Source organism: Myotis nattereri (genome assembly GCF_964212035.1).
Source record: "Myotis nattereri genome assembly, chromosome: 12".
Lineage (NCBI taxonomy): Eukaryota > Metazoa > Chordata > Mammalia > Chiroptera > Vespertilionidae > Myotis > Myotis nattereri.
Window position 1 is genome coordinate 36,679,258 of NC_138087.1, and position 23,233 is coordinate 36,702,490.

At 43.8% G+C, this 23,233-nt stretch overlaps 1 long non-coding RNA gene across 2 annotated transcripts in view; it reads left to right on the top strand.

Moving 5' to 3' along the window:
* The window catches only part of LOC308527834, a 47,566-nt gene that overhangs the window by 23,527 nt on the left and 806 nt on the right, over positions 1–23,233 (top strand). The window contains exons 3-7 of one of the 2 annotated variants that reach the window (XR_013996652.1): positions 8,616–8,724; positions 9,042–9,141; positions 10,583–10,638; positions 11,488–11,538; positions 19,644–19,803. This is a non-coding gene — a long non-coding RNA (uncharacterized lncRNA). The remainder of the gene's footprint in view (positions 1–8,615; positions 8,725–9,041; positions 9,142–10,582; positions 10,639–11,487; positions 11,539–19,643; positions 19,804–23,233) is intronic. The other variant, XR_013996651.1, reaches the window with a different exon arrangement.

Here is a 23,233-nt window from a genome sequence, read left to right on the forward strand (position 1 = left end):
CAGGCGGTTAAGAGTAACTACAAAAGGCCTTAACTTTCTTCCAGTAAAATGGGGACACATCTACCTTGAGGCGGTATATTGAGAAAGAGCTAATGAATATCATAACACCAGAACTATGCTTGACCGTTCAGTATTGGTCCAGAAAACATGTATTGAATGGGTACCACCCTAGGCAATGGGGATTCAAATGAGTAGGATGCCATCCCAATCCTCCTGGGCCTTCAAGGCTGGGGGTCTGGCTCTTTCTCCGTAGGCTCCGTTACCGCTCTTGCCCCACTGTCTTGTATTTGCCTCTTCACCTCTTGAGATCACTAGCTTAGTGAGGTCAGAAATGCTTCTCTCTTGTTCACTATTGTATCTTGAACACTTAGTTGTTCCTAGTGTCTGGGGAACCTTTGCCTTTTGTCTTATCCCCTGTCCTTGGTGCCCTGCCATATCCTTTATCCCTCAACTTTCCAGCTCACACATGAGGGTGGGAAAAATGGGGTTGGGAGAGTTAAGCCGCACCCCAGCTGCTCCCAGCAGGGTTGGATGACTCTGAGATGTGTGCTTTCCTTATCCCACAGCAATGACTCATTGATCATTTATCCTCCATTGTCTGTTTTCCCTCCCTTATCTTACTTCCCTCACTTCCACACCAGTGACTCCCCCAACTCCCACATACACTTGAGTCCTTGTCTCAAGGTCTGCTCAAACAGAATGTCCACTTAGCATCCAAATCCCTCGCCTATATTTAGGGAATTCTGCTACCTCTAAAGAGTACATCTCCCATGAAAAGAACTGAAAGTGTCAGACGCATGTATAGCCAGGGGTGGACACACTACCTTGACTTTGTCAATCAGACACACTTATTCCGCTCAGTAATATCATGAAGAAGCAGGAAATGCCCAGATTTGATTCTGTTGACAGATAGTGGCAGAGACAACTATTTAAATGGTAACTTTCAGCATCTAGTGTTGGTGGCACATGTGGTGTGACCAAGACCAACGCTTCACCCAAACAGCGGACTCGGAGGGCTTTGAGCACTGCTCCTTCCCTCTGGTCTCAGGGCACGAATCTTTGGTCCCCTCAGATTCTTTGATCTCTCCAGTAGCATTCGGATAAATGTCTTTCCTGCCAGTGTCAAGGTTGGTTTTTGTAGCTCATAACTAAGAACGCTGTCTTTCTGTCTCAGTCAGGATAGAGCCAGGTTTTTCAAGCAGATGAGATTTCATACAGATAATTGGTTAAAAAGGGAATAGAAAAGCTGGACAGCCAAATGGGGAGCAATGAGGCACCCCACAGATCAGTCACAGCTAGAAGCTGCCATCACCTCTAGGGCTGGAGGAACAGTGGAGGAGGGGCGCCCACTGTCTGACAGGAGCTAGGGCTGCTGGACAGGTGACCAGTGAAGCGCCACAGGAAGGAGGGGAGGGGAAGAGAATATCTGGCCTTCTTCCACCCATCCTCCAATGGTACACCATTCTCTCATAAATTGTAAGTAAACAGTAGCACAGAGCAGAACAAGGGGCAGGCCAAAAATAGACTGGAAAGCCAACAAGCAATTGACATACACATGTCATAAGAGCTCAAATACTTGGTGGCTGAAGGAAGAGAATAAAGCAAGGAAAGGGCTGGGATCAGAACTTTGTACAATACCAACTCTTAAGGGGAATGAGAGGAGAAGTAATCAGAGAGATAGGAGGAAACCAAGGCAAAGCTCTGAAGCACTAAAACCTGCCAGATGCTTAACTGGATTTCCACCAAACAGACCTCCGAATTACTCAGCGCCTCTAGACAGAAGACTCAGAATGCTTATTCATGAGCTGTGAGCATCATAGCTTCTAATCCCGGCTATTCCCTGGGTAGGTTGGGTTATTCAGCAGGATAGCAGCACTTGCCAACTGTCACTGGGCAAGGCAAGAAGCAACGGATAATGAAGATTTTAAATACTTGGCAAAATAGAGAAATGTGTTACAGCAGAAATCTTAATTGATAAGCTAGAAAGCAGTGCATTCACTCTCACAGTTGAATTTATGGGACTGGGACTGACTGTCCTCCATGAATAAATGGACTGTGGTGTCTTTGGTGGTGCTGCCTTACTGCGTGAGAGAAAAAGTCGGCAATTGGGGTTGTGAGAAGGAAGGTGGTGGAATGGAAAGAGCAGGTTGAAGAGTCAGGAGGACCTCATTTCAGTTGGCTCTGCTGCTCGTCACCCTTGTGGTTTTAGGTTTATTTTAAATACACTGAGCTTTAGTTTTTTCCTGTTTAAAATTGGCATCATCAAAATTCTTCTTATTGTTGAAAGTACCAAAATCCACAGGCATTATAAATCGAAGGCCATTTCCTCAGAATTTCAGATGTTCAAAAAAAAGTTCATCTGTACTGGCTTAAACCCTCCCTTCCCACAGCTGTCAGAAGTGCTACTCGTTTATATTTTGGGTGGGATCCCTTTCTCGGGTGCTGTCTCGGTGTTTCTGTGACCCAAGCCAAGAGTCCCTGTGCCTTGACCACACTGTCCCTTCCCGACAGGCGAGCCCGAAACGGGATCACCTCTGGGCCCACCACCAAGGAGCCGGCCTCCGCTCTGGGTCAGCAGCAGCGCGGAGTGTTGCCAGGCTACGCCACACAACACAAAACCCCATCTCCCTCTGGTTTTCTGGAGCAGCTGTCTCCCGTTCAGCTGTTGAAATTTCAGTTCCTTTGCTGAAACCCAAACACATCTGCGCCCCCCCCCTCCCCCCACAGGAAGATGCCTAATGAAGTGACTTCCTCCATGAGGACTAGTCTTGTGGTTTTATTCAGCCCTTCTAGCCAATGTGGGAGCTGAGCACCACAAAGGGGCCTGAGGGATGGAGGCAGTGAGGTAGAAAATGCCGGCCAGCGTGACACCTGCGGGCTGCCATCAGCTCGTCACAGCTTGACTTTGAAGCATCATGTGGAGATCAGACAAAATCAGGTTAGGCTGTAGCCTTGAGTGGACAAGCTGGACACCTCTCCAGCAGCCCATAATAGTCAAGACACTATTTTTAGCAACTTAAGTATAGTGACATATTTAGTTGTTACAGTCACTCCAGGAGTAGGTACATTACGAGCCACACTTTATTGATGGGAAATGTGAAGCACAGAGAGGCTAACTGATTCAGATGAGATCATATGTAGCAGAACCAGGATTTGAACCCACTCAGTCTAGTTTCTGCATCTGCTTTCCCAAGTTCAAGCAATACAACCTATCTTATAACTTTCTACACGTGCCTATCTCCCAGGTGATCATTCCCTGTCACTTAGGTTCATCCGGATCACTTGTTTCCTACCAGTTGTCTAACTAATTTTCACTGTTATCCAGGGAAGTTCGGTCACCTCCCTCTGAGGTTGGTCCCTTGTTTTCTGGATATTGGTTTTTCTTTCTTGGTTTGCCTCAGTGCTTTAGAGGGAGCTGTCCTTCAGAAGACTTCTTGAGAAAAATGTACATAGATCTTAAATGTCAGAAGATGTTTGTATTCTATCTTGCTCACACTGGGTCTTTATTTGCTGAATTTCATATTCTCGATCATTTATATGAGGCCTGTTTTTTCCCCCTTTCTTGAAACTTTTACTATCTTTCTGAAAGTTTACAGCAGTTGTGTGTTCTTTTCTCATTTATTGTGCTGGGTTCTAAGTAGGCCATTTCAGTCTGGAAACTCATGTTTTTCAGGTCCAGAAAATATTCTTGTAATATTTCTTTTGACAATTTTTTCTCTCCTGTATTCTATTGTTAGATTGTTGGGCCTCCTTGTTTCATCTCTTTTCTGATTTTTTTTAAAAGAATGAGATATTTCCTTAGCTTTATTTTCTACATCTTTTACAAATATATAGATTTACAAAATATAAATATGTAATATGTATAAATTTACAATCTATATACAGAGTGGGGGAAAAGTAGGTTTACAGTTTTAAGTACATGAAATAGTTTATTCTTGTATTATTATCCATACGAACAATGGTAAACCTACTTTTGACCCACCTTGTATATATAAATTGCAAATATATATAATTTTAGCTACTAAAATTTTTAAGAACCCTTTATTAATAATAATTTCTGCTTATTCTTTTTTCTTAATAGCATCCTGATTTTGTTTTAAGGATAAATAGCTTATTTTTATTCTCTCTGAGATCATTAGAGTTTCCATTTTTGTTTTGATGTCTCTTATCTTTTATGTTAGAGGCTTTCTCCAAATGTCAAGTAATCCTTGGTTTTCTGTTATTTTAAAAGTTAGGTTTAAAAAATGCTGATTGGAAGCTCTGTGTGTTTGGACTCGGCTTTATCAACTATTGAGTGCTCTGTAGAATAATTGGGTTATGAGTTGACTTTTTATTGGGAAAATTCTAAATGTCTGTACCAACAGGCACATGAGATATTTACCTGTGTAAAATTTTGTGAAGGTTAGTTATATATGGCATCATAAACAACTTAAAGTTCAATGTTAGGTACATGAATTCCTAAAAATTTCCACTATTTGATTCATGCTGACCCACATCTATCGCCAATCAGCTCTATAAATTGTTTCCCTAAATGAAGCCAGTTCATTCAAAAAGAATTATTGCTCAGTTTGTGCCATCTACCCAAATATCAACTGTTGAGTTATAAACTCTGTTACATGATAGCTATTGGCTAACTTGACTTCTGAACTGGTGCCAACTTAATCACATGTCACTTTTATTTCCTCATAATGTGTAATTATTGCATGTGGACCCATTCCCCTCATTAAGATAATTACATTTATCTTGAAGTTCATCAATCTCCTTGTTTTTGTGACTTTGCTAAAAACCCATGTTTATGGATCCTCTTCATGAGTGAGATTGAGATTTTCTACATATTGGAATAACCACACTGGAAAGCCCTGTCTATTGACTTTCAGAGTAACTCTATAACCCTTGGCGAACTTCCTGTTAAGGGCTCCTCCCCACCCCTTAGGTCAGTGATGGCGAACCTTTTGAGCTCAGTATGTCAGTATTTTGAAAAACTCTTAACTCTGGTGCCGTGTCACATATAGAAATTTTTTTATATTTGCAACCATAGTAAAACAAAGATTTATATTTTTGATATTTATTTTATATATTTGAATGCCATTTAACAAAGAAAAAATCAACCAAAAAAATGAGTTCGCGTGTCACCTCTGACACGCGTGTCATAGGTTCGCCATCACTGCCTTAGGTGGTATGAAAGCATCGTAGTTGTAGCTGTAGCCGGATCCTTACGTGATTTCTTTTCTGTGGAATCAAATACTTGATTTGCTGATCTTATCTTAGTAGACCTCCTAGCAACATTTGATTTACTGGGTTGCTCTCTGCTTCTTGAATCTTTCCCACATACCACATACTTCTGATTTTATTTCTACTTCCTATCACATTGGCCACTATTTTCTATTCTCTTTTGTTAGGTTCATCTTTTCAACTTGACTTGTGATGTGAGAGTGCTTCAGGATCTTGTTCTCACCTCTTCTCCTCTCTATCTCTTAAGGTGATTCTATCCAGTTCCTGGCCTTATGCTGATGACTCAGTCTCTAACTGTGTTGTAGCCCCAGGACTCCTGAGTCTATTTGCCTTCTTGACATCTTCACATAAATGTTCAATACAGAACTTTTAGTCACACTATCTACACATGCCCTAACTGCTCCTTACATACCTCTTTCTTCCCCTTTTGTAAAATGGCACCACCATCCAGCCACTTGCTCAAGCTCAAATATGACAATTACTCTTTATCCTTCTTCCACTTAACACATTTATCTACAAACACTATTGGTTTTACTCCAGCAAATGCTTTGAACTTGTCTGATTCTCTGTATTGCCACGACTCTTACCTTAGACAAAGACATAATGTTTCTTCTGGACTACTGCAATAGCTTCATACCTGGTATCCTTGCTCCCATTCTTGCACATAGCAACCAAAGTTTTAGAAACTTAAATCAGATCATGTCATTAAGACCCTCCAAAAGTCTCTCTCACAGAACCTCACATGCTCTAGCATCTGGTTCCTCACAGCACCAAGCTCCTTCCCTCCCTGGAGTCTGTGAACAAGCACTTCCTCTGCCTGGAATGACCTTCTCTCTTATTCAGGCGTGTCACAGCCTTATCTTCGTTCTAAAATGTCACCTCCTCAGAGTCCTTCCCTGGGCTCCCAACAGAGTCACACTCAGTCATTTTCTTTCTCATCAGCCTATTTTTATTCTAACACTTACCACTATCTGGTATTTTAATCATTTACCTGAATGTAAACTCCTTGAGAGCAGTGACCTTATCAGTCTCATTCCACATAGTATCATCAGTGTCTGGCACTAAGAAAGCCCTCAATGCCTGGTTTTTGAAAGAATGGGTTAATAGATGGATGAAAGGCATTTTAGAAGCCTTATGATCTCTCTCTCTCTTTCTCTCTATTTTTTGAGGTGAGTAAACCAGAGAGAAAAGCAACTTGCATGTACATTGGTGGCTATTTGTTATAAATTTGTTCACTGTTACACTGACCTCAGCTACATCCAATGGCAAATTTTTTAATTATACTGTTGGTTCTACCAATCTGACCAATTCATTGTCCCACCTTAAGGTCTTATCAGCATAATCCAACCTGAGGGTGCTATGGACAGATGCCAGCTATATGTTTTATTGTGTCATTTGCCAGTGACTGGTCGTCTTTATCCTGGGGCAGTTATGTAAGCTTTGTTCATAAACTTTGAGAACTGGCTTTTTGGCTATTCTCTCTTGTTGACCCACAACAAACCCACCTTTTTATCTGTTATTCAAACTCAAGTTCTTAACATGCTAAGTCTCAATTTTGCTGCCTGCTCAGCTCTGCCATGATAGCGGAGCGGGGGGCGGGGGGACCCAACAACAAACTCATTCTCTGCCACTTTTCTCCTCTATTTAGAATAAATATGAAATTCACTTCACAGGGATTAAATGAGCTCATTAATAATCCAGTTAGTTGGATTAAATACATTTATGAATATGAAACGTTTGTTGAGTGTAAGATGCATTACAGATATGAGATTAAATGCAAGAGTTTGCCCATATTAATCAATTCCTAATGTATTAAATATATGATCATCAGTAATTGTAATCTTTTAAGGATGTATATGTCAGGCTTTCAGAACAACTGCCTCTTATCCAGTATACTTTTGAATTTAATACTATTTTTAATAAAATTTTGTTCACTGTAGCCGATCCACATGGTATCAAATGAAAATTGAAAGTATGCCTTTTTACCTCAGACCCTACCAATATAACCCCGGACATAAGCAGGTAGCATTAGCTTGCTGTTTTTAGTTATTAACAATAGAAATAGCAAACATAACACAATAGTTTAGTACATGATTGGGAGTCTGGCATTGTTATAAACACTTTATTTATAAATCCATTTTGATGCTCACAATAATCCTATGGCTCAACTATTACTATTACCTAATTTCATATATGAGCAAACCGAGACCCAGACTCACAGAGCTAGGCAGAGGCAGCTCGGGCAGTCTGGCGTCAAAGGTCAAGCTCTTCGTCACTATAAACAACATGGCTTGGACACCTTTCCAGATGAGTTTGTGGAGCTTTGCATAATGTTACTACCTACAGAACATTCCATTGCATGATGTCTTTTATTTCTCGACTCACAATTAATGAGAATTTCAGTTTCTTCCAGATTTTATTACTAAACATAGACTGCTAAAAAATATAAGATGAAGCTGCTCTGGACAGCCCAGCGCTTTTGTGTGAATCTGTCGACAGTGTACATTTCTAGAGGCGGCTAGCTGAAACAAAGAACTTCTGCGCTAAACTTTTTGAGTTGACAATAACAAATTGCTCTCCACAATGAACAGTCATTCCACCTGGAGTCTACAGACCCCAAGAATCACTGCGAGGACTTGTCATTTCTTTGTGCCTCTGTTCTTGTTTTTTTTTAATCTAATTTTTAAAAATCGGATTGTTCTGCTGTTTGACGAGGAATTTACCACAAAACAAACAACATTTTAGGAAAGCTCCCCGTATGTCTGTGAGGTGAGGTGTCCACTCCTGCGCCTGCGCTGCCTGGTACCCTGAGGCTCAAGGAGGCTGTTCACCTGGGCTCAGCCTGAGATATTTATTGGCTCTTGAAGATTTATTTAAGCAGAACCTCTAAACCAGTGGTTCTCAACCTTCCTAAGGCCGCGACCCTTTAATACAGTTCCTCATGTTGTGGTGACCCCCAACCATAAAATCATTTTCGTTGCTACTTCATAACTGTAATTTTGCTACTGTTATGAATCGCAATGTAAATATCTGATATGCAGGATGTATTTTCATTGTTACAAATGGAACATAATTAAAGCATAGTGATTAATCACAAAAACAATATGTAATCATATATGTGTTTTCCGATGGTCTTAGGCGACCCCTGTGAAAGGGTCGTTCGACCCCCAAAGGGGTCGCGACCCACAGGTTGAGAACCGCTGCCCTAAACCAACATACAGTTTCACTCATTTACACTCCAGGGAGAGAGAGGAGAACTGTGAGGAGCGAAACGCCACAGAATGCCATCACCCCTCATCCCACCCTGGCAAACTTCTGAAGAAGTGGAATTGATCACTTCTTTCCCATTTCAAGTCTCTTTCTAACCAGAGTTTTTTTCTCAGTGCATTGGCATGTGAAAAGTCCAAAAGGAAAGGAAATTCACAAGGTTACTTTATTGACTAAGACATTTTGCCTGCCTCCAAGAAGATACTGCAGTCTTCTCCAGCTACGGTAGGAATAGAGCATCGAGAAAATGTCTTGTATTTCAATAGGAGGGAACTTAGAGCAACAGGAAGATCAGTACTAAAATTTCCCTACTTTCTTGAGAAAAGTAAAGCTTCGAGAGGTTAAAGGACTCAGCGTTGCTTATTCAGGTAGAGTGGTGAGGTCACAGCTGAGACTTGGATTACAGTTTCAGAGTCACGTGTTCTCTATTGCACCTGCGGGGGTGGGAGGAGGGGTCGGGGAGGGCTAGGCCTCCAAGCCTGACTGCTGCCAGTGTCTAGCCTCATCTAATCAGCATTCTGACATCCTTCTCTCTGCTCCAGGCACACGGAGCTGCTGGGTGAAATATAACAAACTGTGTTACATCGTGGAGGGAGGATGATTCCTATCTGCCAAAAGAAGGAGAACCCCATAAGCAATGTGGTGAGTGCACGAGCTGATGCCAAAACAGAAAGGGGACATCGGATGCGGTGTAGGAGCTATCAGCTAGGGTTGGAGTTTTTCCCAGAGATCTAGAATAAAAGACTTGGGCCTGTGAGTGGTGAGGTGTGGAAACTGGAATGCACACATAAAGCTAGAACCAAGGGGGAAATGCTCCCGCCGTGTTAGCTATCTCCAAAATGAAAAATTTTTTAAATCTCTGCCATGCATAGGTGCAGAATCCAAACTGCTGATTGTTTTCATAGTATGGGACTCCCAAGTGGAGATATTAATATAGGTACTGGAACTATTTCAGACCAGTGAGATCCTGAAGTTCCCAGAGGGATAAAATGCCAGACTTGTTTGAAAGGTTATTACATCTTAAAGTACATAGAAATTCCACCGGGAAAATGTATCCTCGCAATTAAAAAGTACAAATCAAACAAGGAAATGGTCCACAATGGGGGAGAGGACTTGCACCCCAACAACCTGAGAAAACATAACAATCTAGAGCTGTACAAAAAATAAATAAAGCTGTCTATATGTATATGTGCAATCATCAAGGAGCTAAGGGGAGAAATAAAAAGGTCACGAAAGAACAGGGTACGAAAAATTAACAGGCAGAGGTGAAAAAACTCAATAGAATACAGTGGGGCCTTGACTTACGAGTGTCCCGACTAGCAAGTTTTTCGAGATACGAGCCATCTCTCGGCTGATTTTTTACTTTGAGTTGCGAGCTAAAATTCAGGTTATGAGCCAGCTTCAGACACCCCACCGCTAGTTGGTGCAGCGAACGTCACAGTGAATGCCACAACATCAGCCCAGCATCACGTGTCTCACTCGTTCACTTCTGATTTGACATACAAGTAATTTGAGTAACAAGCTCCGTCATGGAACGAATTAAACTCGTAAGTCAAGGCTCCACTGTAATTTAAAATAAGAAGTTGTGAATAGAATTAAACACAAGGGCCAGCTTTAAGAGCAGATTGGCACACTTAAAGAATGGATGATAGGAAAGATAAATTTGAGAAAATTATCCAGAGGGCTGCAGAAAGATAAAAAGGCATAAAATCCAAAAGACAGATTTAAATTAGAAGTTTCAGTTTAGGTTTAATGGGAATGTCAAAAGGAGAAGGGGCAATATTTTAAGTGAAAATAGTGCTGGAAAATTCACAGCCAAGGAAAGCCTCAAATTGAAGAAACTCGCTGAGTGAGTCCTGCACACAATGTGTAAATCTACTCCTAGACTCATGTGAAGAACTGAACTCTGAAAATAAGCAAACTCTAGCAGAAGAGCAAGTAGAGAAAATAAAGATAGTATTGCAAAAGAACAATCATTAGAATAATAGTGGACAAAAGCAAAACAGAGACCAGAATGCAAATCTCTGATTATCAGAATCACCTGAGACGCACATTAAAACGCAATATTATGGTTTTTCCCCAGATGCTCTGGATGGTGTTCAGGAAGATGCCTTTTACAAAAGCTACTCTGGTCATCAGGTAGGTTTAAAACCCCTTTGTTCCTTAGCACCAATTACATAAGTGCACGCAGACGTTCATCTACAATTGTCCCTCCACATTCACCAGGGACCGGTTCCACAACCCCCCACGGATGCCAAACTTCATGGGAGTTCACGTCCCTTCTGTAAAATGGCGTAGTATTTGCATAAAACCTACTCACACACTCCATATACTTTAAATCACCTCAAGATTACTTATAATTCCTAACACAATGTAGGTGCTATTTAAATAGTTAGACTGCATTATTTAGGGAATAATGACAAGAAATAAAGTCTGTATGTTCAGTACAAACGCAATCATCATAGGCCTAGCTACACCCTGTACGTCAGCAATAACGTAACATTCTTATGTCAAATACTAGAGGCCTGGTGCATGAAATTCATGCACTCGGGGGCAGGGGGTCCCCTCAGCCCAGCCTGCACAGTCCAGGAGCCCTCAGGGGATGTCCAACTGCCACGGAGGCGGAAGAGGCTACCACCGCTGTGCTCGCCAGCTGTGAGTCCAGCTTCTGGCTGAGCGGTGCTCCCCCTGAGGGAGCGCACTGACCACCAGGGGGCAGCTCCTGCGTTGAGTGTCTGCCCGTTAGTGGTCAGTGTGTGTCATAGCATTTAGTCGATTTGCATATTAGGCTTTTATTATATAGGATTTTTTAAATGCGCAGTTGGTTAAATCTGCACATGTGGAACCCACCAAAATGGAGGGTGGACTATACTCATACCCTCTGATCTCAAAGGTCTGTTAGTGAAATTACTCCTTTCAGCCACCCCTGAAAAAAATGAGTTTGGATCCATAACCAAGGATTATTTCTGACGGTTTTTTTCTTTCCAGTCTCTAGGGCAGTCATGCTACTTGGTACCAGAAGATGATCCCAAAAGAAAGGCAAGTGAGTTAAGTCCGAGCCCCTCCTACCTCACAATTTCTCTTGTATTGCCATCTGTGATGTAAGAATGGTTAGAATCAGATGTTGCAGCATCCCGCCTCGCACCTCTGAGTCCTGGGTGTGTATTTGATGAGACTCAGGAATACAGTGGGGCCTTGACTTACGAGTGTCCCGACTAACGAGTTTTTTGAGATACCAGCTGTCTCTCTGCCGATTTTTTGCATTGAGTTGATAGAATAATTTGAGTTAATGAGCTCGGTCTCGGAACGAATTAAACTCGTAAGTCAAGGCCCCACTGTAGCCCGTGTTTGCAGAGTGTTTGTCAAGACACGCTTCCTATGCTACTTGATATTTCATGTTAAATACAAGCAGACATGTTAACCCACCAATACCAGAAATCTAGTCTCTCTGCCTTTACAGACATCTGTTCTCAGACCAAGGGTTGTTCTACTGTTACAATTAGGGCTAATTCAATAGTGAAGTCACACTAACTACAACTATTTACAATAGCCATACTTTTTGAACTAATAGCACTACTTGTAGGAATTTATTCTAAATGCCTCAAGCACATACACACAAAGACCCTTTATACAGGCATACCGCAGAGGTGTTGTGGGTTTGGTTTCAGACCACCACAATAGAATGACTATCACAATAAAGAAAGTCATCATCTTTTTGCTGGTGGAGGGTCCTGCCTTCAATTTGTCAAATATGCTGTATCTGTGAAGTACAGGGAAGGGAAGCACAACAAAATGAGGTGTGGCTGGACTCGAAGTGGTTCATCCCAGCGTGACATACACACAGCTGCAGGAGGGATGGAGGGTAGTGCGGTCTGGGCACACTGTTCCAGACACATGTAATAATGCATTTTGCTTTGGGGCATGAACTCCTGACACACAGACATTACACTGTATTTCTCCTTTTAGTAGAGAATGCTTAAACAACGGCATATCCACACCACAGAACCGTGCCAGGCTCAAGAAATTTTAGAAGTACCATAAAGAAATATTTAACCTCATTAATAAAGGGAATAATAAAACTCCTTTTACTCATAATAAATTTTTAAAAAAAGAATGATAGTATCAGTGGTGGAGAAATGGGCATTACTTTGCTGTAGGTAGTACAAGTTGGTACATACTTTCTAGATAGAAATTCGGTAATATGTAGCCAAAGGCTTAAAAATTCACATAATTTATTTTTCAGCAAATCCACATAAATGATATTCTTTTTAATTTAAACAAGTATAGCATTGTTTATATTATTTAAAAAACTGGGAACAATTTAAGTGTCTGAAAGTAGGAATTATTTAAAATATCGTGCTATACAATGGAATATAGTTGGGAAAGATTCATAATACATTGGTAATGGTTTTAAAATTATAAACTAGAAGGTGAAATAAAATAATAATTTTGTAAAATTATAGATAAGAACACTTAAATGCCAAGAAGGTGATATAATAAGAAATCATAATGATGGAAAAAATGTATGTTACCAAAAAAACCTGATAATGATTATCTCTGGGTGGTGGAAACTTATGGGTGGTTTTCTTTTTTATATAGTATTGTCTATAAATTTTGCAATAGAATTTTAATTAAATAAAATTATAGTTATCATCGAACTCTATCATATGAGATAAGGCGACCTTTTTTTTTTTTTTTTTTTTTTGCCATAATGGGCACTGTGACCACAACTATGTAGAAATGTCTACCTTAATAGAAGGAAGGAGGGCACCCCCGCTACGGGCAGTGTCTTGGCCAGTGGAATAGGGGGCAAATGTTTTTCTACTTCTATTAATGTCTCAGATTTTCCATATATTACCAATTTTATATTTAGAAGAACTAGAAGGAAATGTGTTTTTAATATAAATTAAATTGATAAAGTACTTAGGACCTTCCCTTTACATTTTTTTAAAATATATTTTATTGATTTTTACAGAGAGGAAAGGAGAGGGATAGAGAGTTAGAAACATTGATGAGAGAGAACCATCGATCAGCTGCCTCCTGCACACCTCCTACTGAGGATGTGTCCACAACCAAGGTACACGCCCTTGACCGGAATCGAACCTGGGACCCTTCAGTCCGCAGGCCAACGCTCTATCCACTGAGCCAAACCAGTTAGGGCTTCCCTTTACATTTTTATCTTATATGCCTCTCTGCTGTATCAACTATCCATACGGCATCCTAATGCCAAATTTCTGGGCTCCCACCAGTTCATCGCATCGGGTACTTTTATATAAGACACTACTGAATTTGTGATTTCAATGATGAAACCAGGAGCTTTTCTAGAATCCTCACCTGAGTCTAGCAGGGAGCTGGGCGGGATTTGAGCGTGCTCCTCCCCACCTGGCATCCCATCTCCGTCTCCGAAGGGGATGGAGGTGATGAGATCTTGGCACCACTGCTCCAGTCCCACGTGGCAATGCATTCGCTTTCTGGCTTGAACTCCTCACACATATGCTCTGCCTTTCCGCTTTCAAGCAGCGAGCTCCTTGCCTGCACCAGTCTGGATGTCAGCAGGCGGCCTGCTGGCCCCCAAAGCTTTCTGCATGAATTACTCTGTGTGGTTTCTGCACATTGAAACTTGGCACCCAGACACACACACACACCTTCCGGCCTCCCTCCCCTCCCCTCAGCGCCCCTCCCCCCCCCCCCCCCCCATACACACACACACTCACTCTATTCCCTTACAAGTCATCCCGATTCTTGGCCTGGATATTGAGACAAAGCCAGACTTTCTTCAAGGAATCGCCTCATTTCCATCCGCTGAGATGCCATGTTCCCCTTCCCCTTCCCAGAGAAAGCACCCTCTCCAGTCACTCCCCGTCCCATCACCACAGTCCCCTCCCCTCAAGGAAGCAACCTTGTCACTCCATGGCCCTGGGTCTTCTCTAGCTTCTGCCACATTCAGCATAGGGTATGTATTTCTTAGATGGAAATGAGTCCTTCATGAGGTGCCCCAACTTAGCGGTCAGCCTCCACCGTCACAGACATGTCCTGCCTTCCGCTGCTGCTCCGGCACATGGTCCCTGGACCGGACCCGCCTCCTGCCGTGCTTCTGTTCTCCCACAGGCTGTCCCCTTGCCTTCTCCACTTTGTCCCCATCCACGCCGCGCCAACATTCAGAAATCAATTCGAATGTCATCTCCACTGAGAGGTCTTTCCTGACCCTGCTTCCCTCACTCACCTTCCCCACCCCCAATCCAGTGCCAGGTGCCTCACCCATGACCTCTACAAAATCTAAGAGCATTTGCCAGCTCAGCTCTGTCCCTCTGGATTGAGAGGTCCTTGCAAGCAAGGACTGGGTTTTTCTGTGGTTTTGTTCCAGTACCTTGCCTACTTTCATCGTTTCCAGGGGATCGCAAGCACTCGGAAACGTGTCCAGCAGTCCTGCCCCTGAGAACAATCCCAGCATATGGAAGGCATGTACAGGAATGTTTGCAGCACCATGACTTTTATTAGTCCCCAAATAACCATTAGTCCCTGGAAATAACCCAAATGCCTGTTAACTGGAGAGTGGCTACGTAAATCATGGCATTTTAAATCAATCCTATGCCACTATGGGAAGGAAGGAATAAATGCTATGAATGGATTTCACAGACCTAATGTTGCGTGAAAGCCATGATGGAGGTGGGAGTCACCTGTGGTGGGAGCAATCAGGAGAGGAGTTACCCCTGAAGGCACAGGGCACCTGATGGGGCCTCAGGGACCCCAGGAATGCTCCGGGGTGCTGGCCACATGAACATGCTCACACTACGGAAACTCATCCAGCTGTAGATTTATGGTTTGTGTACGGATCTGTATCTCAAACTTGAATAAAGGTTTTAATTGAGCCAGTTCCCTTTGTGGAATACTTTCTCGTGGCGTTTGGACGGGCAGACATGGTGAATGTGGGTGTGCCTGCTTCCTGGGTGCCCTCCCCCACCCCACCCCCGCCTCACAGCAGTGTCACAAGGCAGAAAGAATTTGTAACACGTCAGAAAACTCTCGCTGTAGAGAGTAGCATTTGCTTTAAGAAACACGCTGCAGGTGCTAATTTGGGTGATTTGACTTCTCCACTTAAATTGATTCTCCATTCAGCAAATCACTGCAACTGAATGTCCCTCTTTGCACGGTGGCTTCAGCCTCCTGCCCCTAAGGCTTTAGTCGCCAACAGGCATGAGCCTATTGGCCTGGGCACGCCAGCCAGACCTTCCTTCTGCTCCGCTGATTCCCACTGCTGCAGTTTAAAATTGGGGTTTTTCTTCTTGGCACCAGGATTGTGCTTAATTATCTAAATTAACATCTTTCAGCTGCTGAGCGGGGAGTGGGGACGGTTCCCCTCCAAATTTAAGGGGTCCAGAAACTCCAGACTATGGGGTGCTTTTAATAGATTTTTCTCTATTAGTGGACACAGAGCCTGGCGGCCCTGGGCTGAAACGGCTGCAGCCTCACCCTGGAGCCCGCCCAGCGCTGCAGGAATCACCAGCTCCGCTCCCATGTTCCCTGACAGAGGCCTTGCAGTGTCTGCACAGATGGGGATTCTGCTGCCACCCTCTCTGTTCACATTTCCTGCACTTTTCTTCCGAAGCATTTGCCTGAAATAGAACCGTGGGTTGGGAGTCGGTGTGGGAATTTAGGGGGGTGGCAGGGGTTCGGGTAGCTCCCTGTAATTGCCACCGGAGGTAATTCTATTGGCTGCCAGGTGGGGAAGGATTCGGAGGGTGCTCAGCTGTCTCTCCAGGACCAGCACTGGAGTTTCTTCCCCGGGGTGGCTGGGAAGGGCCTACCATGAGGCGGGGCATTCGTGCCGACCCCATGCGGAGTGACACAGGCAGGCGGCCCCACCAGCTCGCCCCATCACCAGGCCTCTGCACTTTGAGGTCTCTTCCTCACAGGCTACTCCCCTCCTCTCTGCCTTTCCTGTTGGGTCCCTAAAGGCCACTGTCCCTGCTTCTCTTTGCAAAGGTGAATTATCTCCATCCTTCAAGGTCTAGCTCAGATCCCACCTCCTTTGGGAAGCCCTCCTAAATGACTTCAGCTAGAGGCGATTTCCCCCAGGGCTGGGTTTTTAGAGCCCCTGGTGACTGGACGGTGTAGAGCAGCAGTTCTCAACCTGCGGGTTCTCAACCTGTGGGTCGCGACCCCTTTGAGGGTCCAACGACCCTTTCACAGGGGTTGCCTAAGACCATCGAAAAACACATATATAATTACATATTGTTTTTGTGATTAATCACTATGCTTTAATTATGTTCCATTTGTAACAATGAAAATACATCCTGCATATCAGATATTTACATTACGATTCATAACAGTAGCAACATTATAGTTATGAAGTAGCAACGAAAATAATTTTATGGTTGGGGGTCACCACAACATGAGGAACTGTATTTAAGGGTCACGGCATTAGGAAGGTTGAGAACTACTGGTCTAGAGTTAATTGACAGCAAGAGTAACATTGACAGTACTTTCCATACGCCAGGCACTATTCTTGGCACTTTACTGTATAAGGTCAGAGCCCTTACAATGACTCCATAAAATAGGTGGTGTTATCGTTCCCATTTTACAGATGAGGATACTGAGGCCTGTTGTGATCATTAGATGAGAAACCCCATTTACCATTTCTTTTACGGACTTGTCTCTTTCACAGCACAAGGCTCAGGGACTTGCATTGGTATTTGTGCAACTCACACTTGCCCATTTACTTATGTGCTTAATGAGGCTTGAGACCATGAAAATAGAATTTGAAAAGCATTTCTGTTAGTCATATATGCTTCCTTTCCATTTCTGCCCATATGGGGGACTGTGCATTGGAGTAGATGGGATCGATAAAAACCACAATAATAAAAACAAGTCCTTATTTGGAATGTACGGTGAGCCAGGTACTGTGGTAAGTAGTATACGTTCATTATCCTTGTTGATCTCAGCTTCCCCTCCCCCACCCCCAAAAGGCTCTGAGAGAGGTTGCAAAATGCTTGCCAAAGATCAAATGAGTAGATGAAGGCCTTGTAGCCAAGGGAATACAAGTGTAGGAAGTCAAACAAAATCCTGGGTTTAGTTACTACCCAAGAAAGCGTGCCCTAAGGACCCTCCTTAGGCGGTGAGCCACAAATTTGGCTCTAGGCTTCCTACTGTTTATGATTAAAAAAGAAAAAAGACACACAATCAACGAGTCAATGACAACACCCAGGTTGCCTTCAAGGTAAAGACCAATCAGCTGTTTAGATAAAGCCCACGTAAATGGCGCACCAAGCCTTTTCTCGTTACAATCTCCAGGTGGCCAACCTCATCTTGCTGAAGCACAGAATAGAAGAATCCATTCAAGGAGGAGGCAGATGTATCGGGTGTGGGCATGCAGTGTAATTCGGTTTCACTTAATCTCTCCAAGAGATGGAGGGACTGCACACGTCCAGGAAAGTCTCTATGCATGTTATTTCTCACAACTGGGCTCCACATAACCTGCTCCAGACAACTACCTCCCCACCTTCAACTAAAAGCTGAATAGGTGCTTTGGTGCTCCACCTATCAACATCCTATAAAACCGGCAGGCCCAGGAACAGCCTCCAGAAACCCCGTGTTCCAGGCAACGCAGAGCTTCAAAAACTGAATTTTTGATGGGGAAAATGCAATTCAAACTTCTTTGTGTGACTTATGATGCTTTTCACAATCCAACCTCAGCCTACTTTTCCTGACCTAATTTATTGTCCCCTCCTCTCCAGCATCTTCTTGCTTTATTTAAATCACGCTTCGGAGGGTCTCATGGATATACGCACTGCTCTCGCTCATTGAGGCCTCATAGATATTTCCTAGGTGCCCTCTCCTCTCCCTTCTCCCCTAGCTTCCCTGCCTACTGAGTCTTTCTCTGAATCCTCCCTGGACCCCACCTTATAATTAATCTTACCCTTTAGTAGGTTCCCATAGCACCTTGCTTCTATCATATTTCATTATCCCTTTTATTAGCTTTGCTGATTTTTCTGCCAAACTGGGCGGATGTGTCTTATTTATCTTGGTATCCCAGCATTGGGGACATAACCTGACCTGGATCTATTTCACCAAATATTTATTGAGCACTTCCTGTACTGACAGAGAAAGCTGGGACAGTTTCCATCCTGCGATGCTAAGTTAAAAAAACATAACTTACTCCACAGGTGACCCAAATATGTTCCCACTCTTCTCTGAAGCCATCCAGTGCCAGGGCTGAGCAGCAGCCCCTGAACGACGGATGAACAGGTTACTCAGACCCAGTTTGACTGTGAGAGAGAGGGCTGAGGGGCCCCCAGCTCTAGTGGCCAGGGCAGCCTCGACTGCCTGCCTTAGGTTTTATTTGAATTTTTATCTTTAGATACCATCATTGGGTAATTGTGGGAGTTCACATGTGTGTACATTGTCCTCTAGGCAAGGGCATCCAGGGATTAAGCATAGGATTCCAGTAAACACCCAGGGGTCTGCACGAGCACAGGCTTGTTTGGGAAGGTCAAGGACTAATAGGGGAGTGTCGAAGGCGGCGCCCCTGAAGTCTCCCCTAAGTTGGGATTCCAATGAACAGAGCAGGCGGCCTTCCACACACTTCCCTTTACTCAGAATGTCCTCCTCACAACTTTCCCACCAAGTCTCTTGTACTCCCCAACAATCCAGTCCCGTGCGGATAGAGGACTCGATTTGGCTGGTACAGAAAAGGATGACCCAGTAAAGAGGTAGAACCGATCCTACTGAATTCTCTTTTTCCTATCGCAGTATATCTTAGATTTGAAAAGCTCCAAAGGAAGCTGCACTTGTGTGTTGCCATTTATTCCAAGTATCTTCTCTTGTTTGTATAACATCTGTTATGCCAAGAACTCTGCAAAAGTGTATTCAGCCTGCGGATGCATCCCTTCATCCACCAATAAAACATATGCCCCTTACATGTAAGACAGAGCAGCCATCCCAGGAGACTATAATTTTACAGCTGGGGGCGGGGGAGGAGGGTTACAGCAGTAGGGAATAATGCTATCTACTCTTCCATGAGTTCCTGACATGAATAGGAAATATAAGAAGTTACCAAATTTCATTGTCATTCAAAGGAACTTTTTTTTTTTAGTGGAGGCTACAGTTAAGTATTTTGCAAACCTGACCTTGTTCTGTACTTCCAGAGCTTTTAGTCAGCCATCCATCCCAAAAAACCACAATGTGGACATTCAGAGCCACATAAGCACTACACGAATATGAGGACATTTCCATAAATGGAGTTCCAAAAATGCGTTGAGCAGTGGAAGCATTTGGATACAGAAATTGGAACCTGCATTTTAAAAGGTACTTTACATCAAATTGCTTATGCATATACATTAATTGGCTAACAAAGTTAGTTTTGCTTTGTTGTTATGTCTCTGCAGAGTAGAATGATACTAGCAACATTTGTTAGAAAATGTTACTTCACTTTCTAGAGCAGGGGTTCTCAACCTGTGGGTTGCAACCCCTTTGGAGGTCGAACGACCCTTTCACAGGGGTCGCCTAAGACCATCGAAAAACACATATATAATTACATATTGTTTTTGTGATTAATCACTATGCTTTAATTATGTTCCATTTGTAACAATGAAAATACGTCCTGCATATCAGATATTTACATTACGATTCATAACAGTAGCAAAATTACAGTTATGAAGTAGCAACGATAATAATTTTTATGGTTGGGGGTCACCACAACATGAGGAACTGTATTAAAGGGTCGCGGCATTAGGAAGGTTGAGAACCGCTGATCTAGAGCATCGTCTACATAATAGAACATATATACTTTTTCGCAGAAGGTGGATCTGGTGGACAAGGAAGATCAAGTCCAGGGCTTTATAAATTCTGCATTGTTTTTCTACTTCAGATTCAAAAGACTCCCCAAACTCAGGTCAAGGGTTAGTTGTGTGCCAGCCTCTGTAGCTGGTACTGGAGAAAGATGACAGAAATCTCATCTGTATTCATGTGGAGCTTATATTTTGATAGGGAAGGCAGACCAGCACAGACATAGATTCAATAGGATATGATATAAATGCTAAGCTACAGGCACGCATGAATACTGTGGTAACTCAGAGAAAAGGCACTGAGGCGAGATCAAAAGGAGGTTTCCTGTAGGTGCCCAGTCTCGGAAAGATGAAGTGAGCACCATACATCCGGGGGAGAAGGGATGACAGTGAAAGGAGAGCAGCGGGAGACAAGAAAAGCATCTGGGAGGTCCCGCTGAATGAGCAGGTGGAGGGGGAGACTTTAAAGGAGATCAGGAGGCGATGAGAAAGGCAGCAACAGCACCAGGAGGAAACAGGGCCACAGAAGCCTGGTGTGGAATGCAAGAGGCCACAGACGGCAACTCAAGGAGCGAGGGATGGTCAACAGCAAAAGGCGGAGACAGAGGAGAGAGAAGCAAGGATGGAAGCAGTGTCCTCAGGCTGACAGGAGGCCAAGAGTAGGGGCCGGGGAGTTGACCCTGAGTAAGAGGTAGGACAGCTAACCTTCCAAATCCACAGGGAAAGATCCGAGATTGGGAGCCCGGGTAGGTAAATTTGTAGCTGGAAGCACCAGAGACTGACGTAGTTCAATCCAGATGGGTTTGGATTTTGGTTTGAAGTAACGACAAAGCCACCTGCTGAGAGTGAGGCCCCAGGGACCGGGAAGGGGCCGGAGGAAAGTGGTAGTTTGGGGACCTCAGGGAAAGAAGTCGAAGAGGAGATTATCACTAAGGATGGGAGGACGCTGGGCTTAAGGTGCCTCTGGTTCACGTGGCTGTGGCGGTTTTCTACCTGCAGGCAGAAGCCCAGGATAGGAGCTGGGAGTAATAATGAGCATTTACTGAGCATGTGCGAGCATCTTCACACACTGAGGGAGGCAGGATAATACTGGCCTCCCAAAAATGTCCACATCCTAATCCCTGGGACCTATGCCCTGCCTATTTGCTACATTACATGGCAAGTGGGCATTCAGGTCACAGAGGGGATTCAGGTTGCTGACCAGCTAACCTTAAAATGGGGAGATTATCCTATGATGGGGGGGGGCACTGTAAGAGTAAGGGTTCTTCTATGTGAAAGGAGACCAGCACAAGACCAGAGAGATGTGATGTGAGAAAGACCCAACCTGCCATCGCTGGCTCTGGAGATGCAGGAGGGGCCACGAGTCAAGGAACGGGGTGTCCTCAAAGCCAGAAAAGGCAAGGGAAGGGGTTCTACCTCAGAGCCTCCAGGAAGGAAGGCAGCCCAGCCACACCTTGACTTTAGCCCAGGGAGACCCCATCAGACTTCTGACGCGCAGAAACGTAAAATAATACATTTGCATTGTTTCATCTTACACACGTGTGCTCGCTTGTTAGGTCAACGATATAAAAACACGTATATGTTTTCTTTTCATCCTCACAGCGGTAGTTTAACAGGCGGGCAATCTGGGGAGCTGATCCTGGTTATGGACCTGGACATTGTCAGGGAAGTGGGAGCAAAACTTGAGGAAGGAACGTTACCATCTTACAAGACATGGGCCTCAAGGGAAGGCTCTGTAATATTTTTTAGGTGAGGAATAACGGTCCACTTCTGATGGCCCAGAGGGTTTAGGAGATCCTGAAGACTTGGGGTTCTCAAACCTTCCATCTGGATGCTCCCACCCCAGGTTTCAGGGTCCTATTCTTACCCTGTCAAGGCCTTGACTTTCCATACGAGATCTGATGGGGCTGCATATTCATCCTTCTCTGTCATTTGACTCTCACAATCAGGTCCTGAGCCTGATTTTTCAGCCCAATCTGCTTCTTGAGCCCATAGCAGAGGGGGGTCCCTTGAAGAGCCATGAGGGAGGCCTTTGGGGTAGCATATTATGCCCTGAATTAGCGGTTGATGAAGCTGAGCCTGCCAACTCCACAGTCCTTATAATTGCTCTTGGTACCATGCCTCTCAAGTGTTAGCAAGTTTGTGACTGCCAGTATCCCATCCCACTTGGCCCCAGAGGAGATTCTTAGTAATTGTGATATCGCACGTCAAGCGATAACACTACTTCCCTCCTGCCATGGGAACCATTTCCAGAAGCATCTGCTACATCTCAGATTAAAAATAATTTTGCTTCGAAGTCAACACAAAATACCAAGGAATACAGAAGCCAGGACTCCCAGGTATATGCCAATTTGCTTGTGTTTTACAAGCTAAATGATACAGTTAGTAACTAAAAGATTCCCAAATAGTTTCCAGCAGTCAATGAAGTTGAGGAAGTCAAATCAGTATTGTGACTAAAACGTTATGTTCTACCTTTGCCTTCCTTGTAGTGACTTTTTTTAAATGCTAATTTTTACTCTGGTTTGCCATCATTTTTCTCGTGTTTGTAGTACTAGAACTTTGTCGCTACTCTTGTGGATACATCAATTGATAAGAAGGAATATAGTAGCCCTAGCTGGTTTGGCTCAGTGGATAGAGCGTTGGCCTGTGGACTGAAGGGTCCTGGGTTCAATTCCAGCCGAGGGCACATGCCCGGTTTGCGGGCTCGATCCCCAGTAGGGGGCGTGCAGGAGGCAGCCAATCAATGAGTCCCTCTCATCATTGATGTTTCTCTCTCTCTCTCCCTCTCCCTTCCTCTCTGAAATCAATATATATATATATATATATGGAATATAGTAAACCCACATGCAGCATTACTGCAAGTGTCAAGGGGCCAAGCACAGTGACTTCTGCATCCTCTGTCCCTCCTTCCCCTTATCTCCCTGTCCTTGGAATAATTTACAATTAGAAAA